General features: G+C 55.3%; 1 pseudogene; it reads right to left on the reverse strand.

Moving 5' to 3' along the window:
• The window catches only part of LOC135224756 (glycoprotein-N-acetylgalactosamine 3-beta-galactosyltransferase 1-like), a 21,811-nt pseudogene that overhangs the window by 4,615 nt on the left and 9,696 nt on the right, over positions 1-7,500 (reverse strand).

Consider the following 7,500-nt stretch of genomic DNA (forward strand, 5'->3'; position numbering starts at 1 on the left):
AATTACAATAAGATTAATCGTTTTTACTAAAACTTTAACAGAATGGGTAAAACAAATAAAATGAAACAAAGCTTAGTTTGCAAATAGAACCCGGGATTTTAAAAATCAACTAAACATAAATAGAACAGAAAGAACAAACTAATATTACAACATGTAAATACAAACATAAAAAAAAAAGCAAAAATAAAAAGTAGAGAAAATGCAAACCAGAACTGTCACACAAAGCAAAAAAAGCTGTTTGTTGACCTGTCGTATACTTTCTCAAAAATCTTATAATTTGCTAGTTTGTCTGCCGGACAGGTTGTTGCTCAGTTCCGATTCCATCCACTTTATGAACAATGACTCTAAAATTAGGGAGTCCAGTCTATTTGAAAAAAAAAAAAAAAAAAAAAAAAAAAGAGAGAGAACAGTACTTTAAAACCCGCGTTAGTAAACAGATGGCCTTGTGCTTGAAGTGGCTGGAAATGGTGGTTTGGAAAGAGGAAACTTTGTTCCAAAATCCTGGAACTGGATCCCATTCCCACGTATCGCAGTCTATGCAAGTAAACGACACACGAATTTAGGTCTACGTGAAGAGTATAATTGTCTCCCTCAATAGTGATCTATCGGTGAAAAAATTACTAAAAGCAAACTGGAATCTAATTTGAAGAAAGCTGTTTAAGGACTTAGCTATTTATGGACCATATGGCTTCTATAACCAAGGGAAGCTAATTTATTGCACTTCGCATCTTTAATAGCCGTATGTATATATATATAATATATATATATATATATATATATATATATATATATATATGATATATATATATATATATATATATCATTCTGAGACAACAAAAATTACTCATTGAAGAAATTTTCAGAAACTCGTGAAATTTCAATATGAGGTTAAAATTTTCAGTCGAATAATTGTGGAAGAAAATCAGGTAAAGATTAAAAAGTTTGTATTTTTATCATATATTTTCAGTTGTTCCGACACGGCATACAAACCTTCGGTCCTTTTACAATAGGAAGGTATAGCGGCAGCTGGATAGGTCGTAAGCTTTCGAACAAGGGGTTTCGGTAGTTAACTGCTTGTCCGACAGGCGCGCGCGCGCGACTGGGAGGTAAACAAACCACTTTTGCTTTCGGCCTCGCAGTGGATGGAGCGTTGTTCGACGCTCTCTGCCCGCGTTCTCGTCGTTTGCTTTCTGAGTATTTGGTTGTAATTGTGTATGAAAGAGTTATTGTAAGTACAATTATTCTCTTTTTTCATATTAATTGCTGCCTCAGTTATTGATTATGATGGAATAATCTCGCCTCGCTACCCCACGGAGACTTTGCCCGGGTATCGAAGGGCGTAAATGCGGGAAGTTCAGATCGTTCCCGGAGATTGACCCTCATATTTTGTGTGCTCGTGTCGGGGGCGCGAATGCACCCGAGCCGAGCCCTGTGATGTGTGTAATGATTGGTCGGAGGCGCAGTGGACTTTGTATGAGGGCAGGAAGAAGCGAAGGCCTGCAAAGGAGTCGTCGGAAAGCTCTCCCGCGACTCCTTTGGTGACGGACACTTCGTCTTCTTTCCTGCCGCCCGCTCAACTTCCACGTCTCGCGCCTTCCCCTTCGGGGGGGGTGTCTAGGTTTCTCCTCTCCTGACATGTCGATGGTGGAGGAGGGCGCTAGATACCCTGACGCCTAAGAGTTGTACTCTGGGTCCTCTATCCGTATTCGTCCTTCGCGCGAACGGGTAGAGGGAATCCTTCTAATCACCCGGCTTTTGCCTCCTCAGGTGCGGTTGCCGCGAAGGATGACCTCGGACAGGTGTGGGCATCGTTGGGGCTGCAGGGCGTGCCGAGTGTCCAGGGGCTGCTCTATCATCTTGCTGGCTCCGTGGCGGTCACCCATGCAACGGTCACGCCACCACCACGACCCTTACAACCCTGGCTATGCTTCACTCCTCACCTGGTGTACACCCAGCACGCGGTCCCCCCTCTGTTAACACCCACTACATCTGGTGCAGGGGCCAGTCGCCGTAACTCGGGGGAGTGTGATGCCGCCACCGGGGTTTGCCGTGCTGCCGCGACCGGACTTCATGTGCCCGAAGAGCTCGCCCCTGGACCTCCCACCGGTACCTAGGATGTCTGTGCCGCTGGTTTTCCGACCACCCCGTTTACCGGGGGCCCACACAGTCTGCCGTACCTGCCGTGACCACCGCTGCTGTACCTGTACCTGCTCCTGCTGTCTCGTCTGCCGTCCTGTGATGTTCGCACTGCTGATGTTGTTCCTGTTCCTGGCGCCGCTGCTCCGATGCTGGTCTGTTCGGACAGGTACGTCCGGGCCCTGTTGCTTCGGCAACAGCAGCCCGGCTCCGTCCTGGATGACAGATCTTGAAGTCGGTCCTGAGGAGGTTGACGACGAAGAAGAAGAAGAGGAGGAAGGTGTCGTCGTCGTCTTCATCGTCTTCTTCGTCGTCGTCGTCGTCTGCCGCCTCTTCCCCTTCTTCTTCTAAGGCTCCCCCGCCGAAGAAGAAGAAGGTCGCCTCCCCCCCCCCTAAGAAGTCTCCTTCGGGAACTTCTAAGGGCCCGTCTCGCTCTGGTGAGCCGGGGGGTTCTTCCGCTGGTCGCCCTGCTCCTTCGGGAGGCAGGACCCGTCTCTTCTCCCGCAAGGAAGAAGACTACGGGGGGACCAGAGGGGTGCCGGCTAACACCGGCACTTCCTCACCTGCTGTCAGTGGTTCGGCCACAGCAGCAGGATCCGGCTCGGCCGCTCGTTCGCGAGAGGTACCGAGTGTACGGTCGCCTACCAGCGACCGTGCAGCCAGGAACCAGACCTCTGAGTCCGCTCAGCGTCAGGTTCACGGCACGGAGGGAAGACTGGTGACAGCCGCTCACGCGACTCTCACCAGGCCAGCTCTCGCTCTCGCGGCGAGCAGCTGGCTACCCGGGCGGACGTGACGGTCCATGACCGGCCACGGGCTGAGGCTGGGTGGAAGAGGTCCCCCCGTTCGCCGGCAACCAGCCACAGGCCTGGTACCGAGCGAACTGACGCACCGTGAAGGATAACGCAACCGATCTCACCGTGACAGTGGAGCTCGCCGGTCGCCTGACCGTCGCTCTCACAGAGAGCGATCGGGTACGGCGACCAGCACCAGCTCCTCTGACACACGAGACCGGGGCCGCTGTTCTCGGTCCAGCCGTTCTCCACAGCGAGACGGCTCGACTAGGTCTGCAGCTCGATCGCCACCGCGGGTTGGCGATCGCCTGCAGTCCTCCAAGCCCGCTGGTTCTACCAGCGAGCGAGGAGAGAGCGTCAGGTCTTCCTCTCCCATACCTTCAACCTCCTCGGGTTACACCGGGAGGGGCGAGGTATTGAGGAGTGATCGTGAGGGGTGCGCCCCTCAGGATCCCGCCACCGCGTCGTAGGCACCAGGCGCGGTTCTCGGACCAGCCAGGTCGTACGCACAGGTGGTTGGAGGAGACCGAGAGGGGGCTGTCGCTGCTCCTCTCCTTGAGGGAGGAGGGTCTCGGGAGGTGCTCCTGTTTGTGAGGGACTGGACGTCCAACTCCGCAGGATGCAGTCACTCCTGAGATCCAGAGGAACTTTGCCGAGGTTATTGCGCTGATTCGTCAGCACAACGACCTCGGGGAAGGATCGCCGCTCCCACCATCCGAGCCCACGTCCCGGCTCGAGTGGTTCTGGGGCCCGAAGAGGGAACCCAGACCGACGGTGGGTTTGCCGCGTTCTTTTTTCGGAGCTTGCGGACTCAGTGCTGGACCAGGTTGAATCGCTTGTCTCCGGACAAGACGGTTCACTCAACGTATGGCAGGTCGAGCAAGCTGCTTCCACCTCCTCTGCTACGACAGCGGCGGTTTTACGTGCCATCTGAAGACCCGATGCCGCCCAAACAGGTGAACCCGGAGTTAGCTAGGCTGACCCCGGTGTGTCTCTGCAACAGCTCCTGTCCGAGAACCTGTGGTTCTCGCAGCAAGAGCAGCAAGGAGGCTCGGCCTGGAATCTACCGCCATGGCAGCTTTTCCAGGCCGTCTCCTGGCTAGATCTGTGGTCCCTCACAGTATCTAAGGTCGCAGCCAACTCCGGGGGAATTTCTCCCGAAGATGACTCGGCCTTCAGGAGAATTTGCCAGTCTGGGGGAAGAGCCATCTCCTTCCTTGCCCACCAGACGGTGAACCTGTGGGCCAACCTGGTTCTCCGACGAAGGGACGCTGTCCTTACTCGGGTTTCCAGGGCGGCCGGGCGTGAAGCGGCGTTGGGACTTCGAAACGGACCTCTACGGAGTTCCACGTCTCTCTTCCCAGGAGAGATGGTGGACGCTGCGGTGGACAGACGGCGCACTGACGACAGTGACCGTCTGGTTCACCAGGCAGTCTCGAAGGCTTCTGGGCAGCCTCGGACTGCGGCCAAGTCTAAGAGCTCGGCTAGCGCTTCCTCGGCGGCTAAGACGGTTGCTGCGTCGAAGCCCCGGGGAATGACTCTGTCTTCTTCGACTTTCTGGCAAGGGGAGCCGTAACCAGCCCTCCTCCCAGCCCTCCTCATCCCGTGGAGGCTCTGGGAAGAAGTCGAAGAAAGGGGGGAAACGCTAGGGACGGCGTTCCCCCTCACCTGCTGCCGGAATGTGGGGGGTGCCTGGCCAGCCATTGGGCAACTTGGCAGCGCTACGGCGCCGAGACTGGATTGTAGATGTCCTTCGGGAGGGATATCTATTACCCTTCGAATCTCGGCCACCCCTCACCTCCAACCCGGTCCAACAGCAGTCGTACGTTCCAGAGTCATCGAAGGACGTAGCACTGAGACAGGAGATAAAGACCATGCTGAGCAAGAGAGCTGTAGAGATCGTCACGGATCAGTCACCGGGCTTTTACAGTCGACTCTTCCTGGTGGAAAAGTCTACGGGAGGCTGGCGCCCGGTGTAGATCTCTCTCCCCTGAACCGGTTTGTTCGCCAGACCCGGCTCACGATGGAGACGGCACGCTCAGTGCTCGACTCCTCAGGGAGAACGATTTCATGCTTTCAGTGGACTTGAAGGATGCGTATTTCCAAATACCCATTTCATCAGTCCTCCAGAAAGTACCTCCGCTTCATCCTCGACGGGACGGTGTACCAGTTCAGTGGGCACTGTGCTTCGGTCTCTCAACCGCCCCACAGGTGTTCACGCGAGTGTTCACTCTGGTGTCTGCTTGGGCCCATTCGCACGGGATACGTCTGATGAGGATCTCGACGACTTGGTTAGTCCTGGCGAGCTCCCCGCTCGCAGTTGCTACAGGACAGGGATCGACTGCTCGAGTTCTGTCGCGATCTGGGGATCGTGGTGAACTTCGAGAAGTCCGATCTCGAGCCCAAGCAGAGGATGAAGTACCTGGGTTATGCTGATCGACACAGTAGCAGGGCGAGTCTTCCCCGCAGACTCGCGGATCAGCAGATTCAGGGAGGCAGCCAACCAGTTCCTGTCTCGGCAGGAACAGGTAGCTCAGCGATGGCAAGTCGTGATCGGACACCTGTCGTCGCTCGAGAAGTTAGTCCCTCACGGGCGTCTTCACCTGCGGTCTCTTCAGTGGAGACTAAACAGATAGGTTGGTCGCAAGGGGCGACGGACCCCCAAGCTTTTTCCAGTGTCACTGACACAGGAGGTGAGGGCAGGACCTAGCCTGGTGGCTGGACGACAGGAACCTCTTAAGAGGAGTGCCTCTGCGCACTCCCCCCCCGGACATGCAGCTGTTCTCAGACGCATCGACCGAGGGATGGGGCGCACACCTGGAGGAGTTGCTGACTTCAGGAGTGTGGGACGAGAACGACAAGCACCTTCACATCAATGTACTGGAACTCAAGGCAGCGTTTCTCGCTCTCCAAGAGTTTCAGGACCGCTTGATGGGACACTCAGTGGTGTTGATGTGCGACAACACCACGGTGGTGGCTTACGTCAACAAACAGGGGGGCCTAGTGTCTCTCCCGTTGTACCAGTTGACTCGGCAGGTGCACGATGGGGCTCAGGCACACTCAATAGAGCTGTCGGCACGCTACATTCCAGGGAAGAGGAATGTAGTAGCAGACACGCTCAGCCGTCGGATCGGGGATAGGTGATAGGGACCGAATGGTCTCTACACCAGGACGTGGCGGAAAGGCTCTTCGACCTGTGGGGGCGACCAGTCGTGGATCTGTTCGCCACCCGGCACAACAGGAAGCTCCAGGTGTTCTTCTCGGCCGTGCCGGACCCATGGGCAGCTGCAGAGGACGCTCTTCAACACCCGTGGGACAAACCTCTTCGCCTATGCCCCTTTCCCCCGTTCAGCCTGATTCGCAAGGTGATCAGTCGAGCACTGGTCACCCCGAATCTCAGGATGATCCTGGTGGCTCCCAAGTGGCCGCAGGCCATTTGGTATCCGGACCTGCTGGCTCTTCTCGCAGGAGAACCGAGAGAGATTCCCCCTTGGCACAACCTTCTCGCCCAGCCACACGTCGAGAGTTAAACCACCGAGCAGTCCAGTCCCTACGTCTTCACGGCTGGCTGTTATCCACCATCTCTTGCGAACGAGAGGCTTTTCTCGTAGCGCAGCAACAGAGATGGCTGGAAAACGTCCGTCAGTCCTCTGCAGCTGTGTACCAGGGGAAATGGGCCGTCTTCTGTGGTTGGTTGTCGTAGACGGGGTCTATCTCCTCTCAGAGCCACTCTTCAGCAGGTAGCGGATTTCCTCGTTTTTCTTCGCCGAGAGAAAGCTCCTCTCAGTCCCCACAGTCAAAGGATACAGAGCCGCCTTGGCGCTCGTCCTGAAACTGAGGGGGTGGACATCTCGAACTCGTTCGAGATCTCCTTGCTTATGAGGAGCTTCGAAAGGTCTTGCCCACCCAGGGAACTCAGGCACCCCCTGCGTGGGATGTGACTCTCGTCCTTAGGAGTTTGACTCGAACGCCGTTCGAGCCACTCCGGGAGTCGTCAGACAGGGATCTGACCCTCAAGACCCTCTTCTTGCTGGCCCTGGCATCGGCGAAGAGAGTAGGGGAACTTCATGGTCTTTCCTATGATGTACGACACTCCAGGGGATGGGGATCCGTGACGCCCTCGATTTCGTCCCGAACTTCGTTGCGAAGACTCAGAAACCGTCGGTCCCTGACGACAGGTTCGAGTCATTCACGATTCCCTCCCTAATGGACTTCACCGATAATGATGATGGATGAGATGCTGCTTTGTCCTGTGAGGGCGCTACGGCGCTATCTGAAGAGAACTCGACACCTCAGGCCTGAGTGTCGACGCCTCTTCGTTAGCACCGGGGTCACCAAGAAAGAAGTATCCAAGAACACTCTTTCTTTCTGGCTGCGTGAGGTCATCAGGAGGGCGTATGAGGCTGATGGTAGTGACGACATCCGTACGTCCCGTCCGAGAGCTCACGAAGTCAGAAGTATTGGCCCCTCGTTGGCGTTCCGTAAGAACTTCTCCGTGGCGCAGGTCCTGAAGGCAGGGGTCTGGTCTAACCAGACTACCTTTACGTCCTTCTACCTTCGGGATATTGCC

The sequence above is a fragment of the Macrobrachium nipponense genome, chromosome 12, assembly GCF_015104395.2.
Source record: "Macrobrachium nipponense isolate FS-2020 chromosome 12, ASM1510439v2, whole genome shotgun sequence".
NCBI lineage: Eukaryota > Metazoa > Arthropoda > Malacostraca > Decapoda > Palaemonidae > Macrobrachium > Macrobrachium nipponense.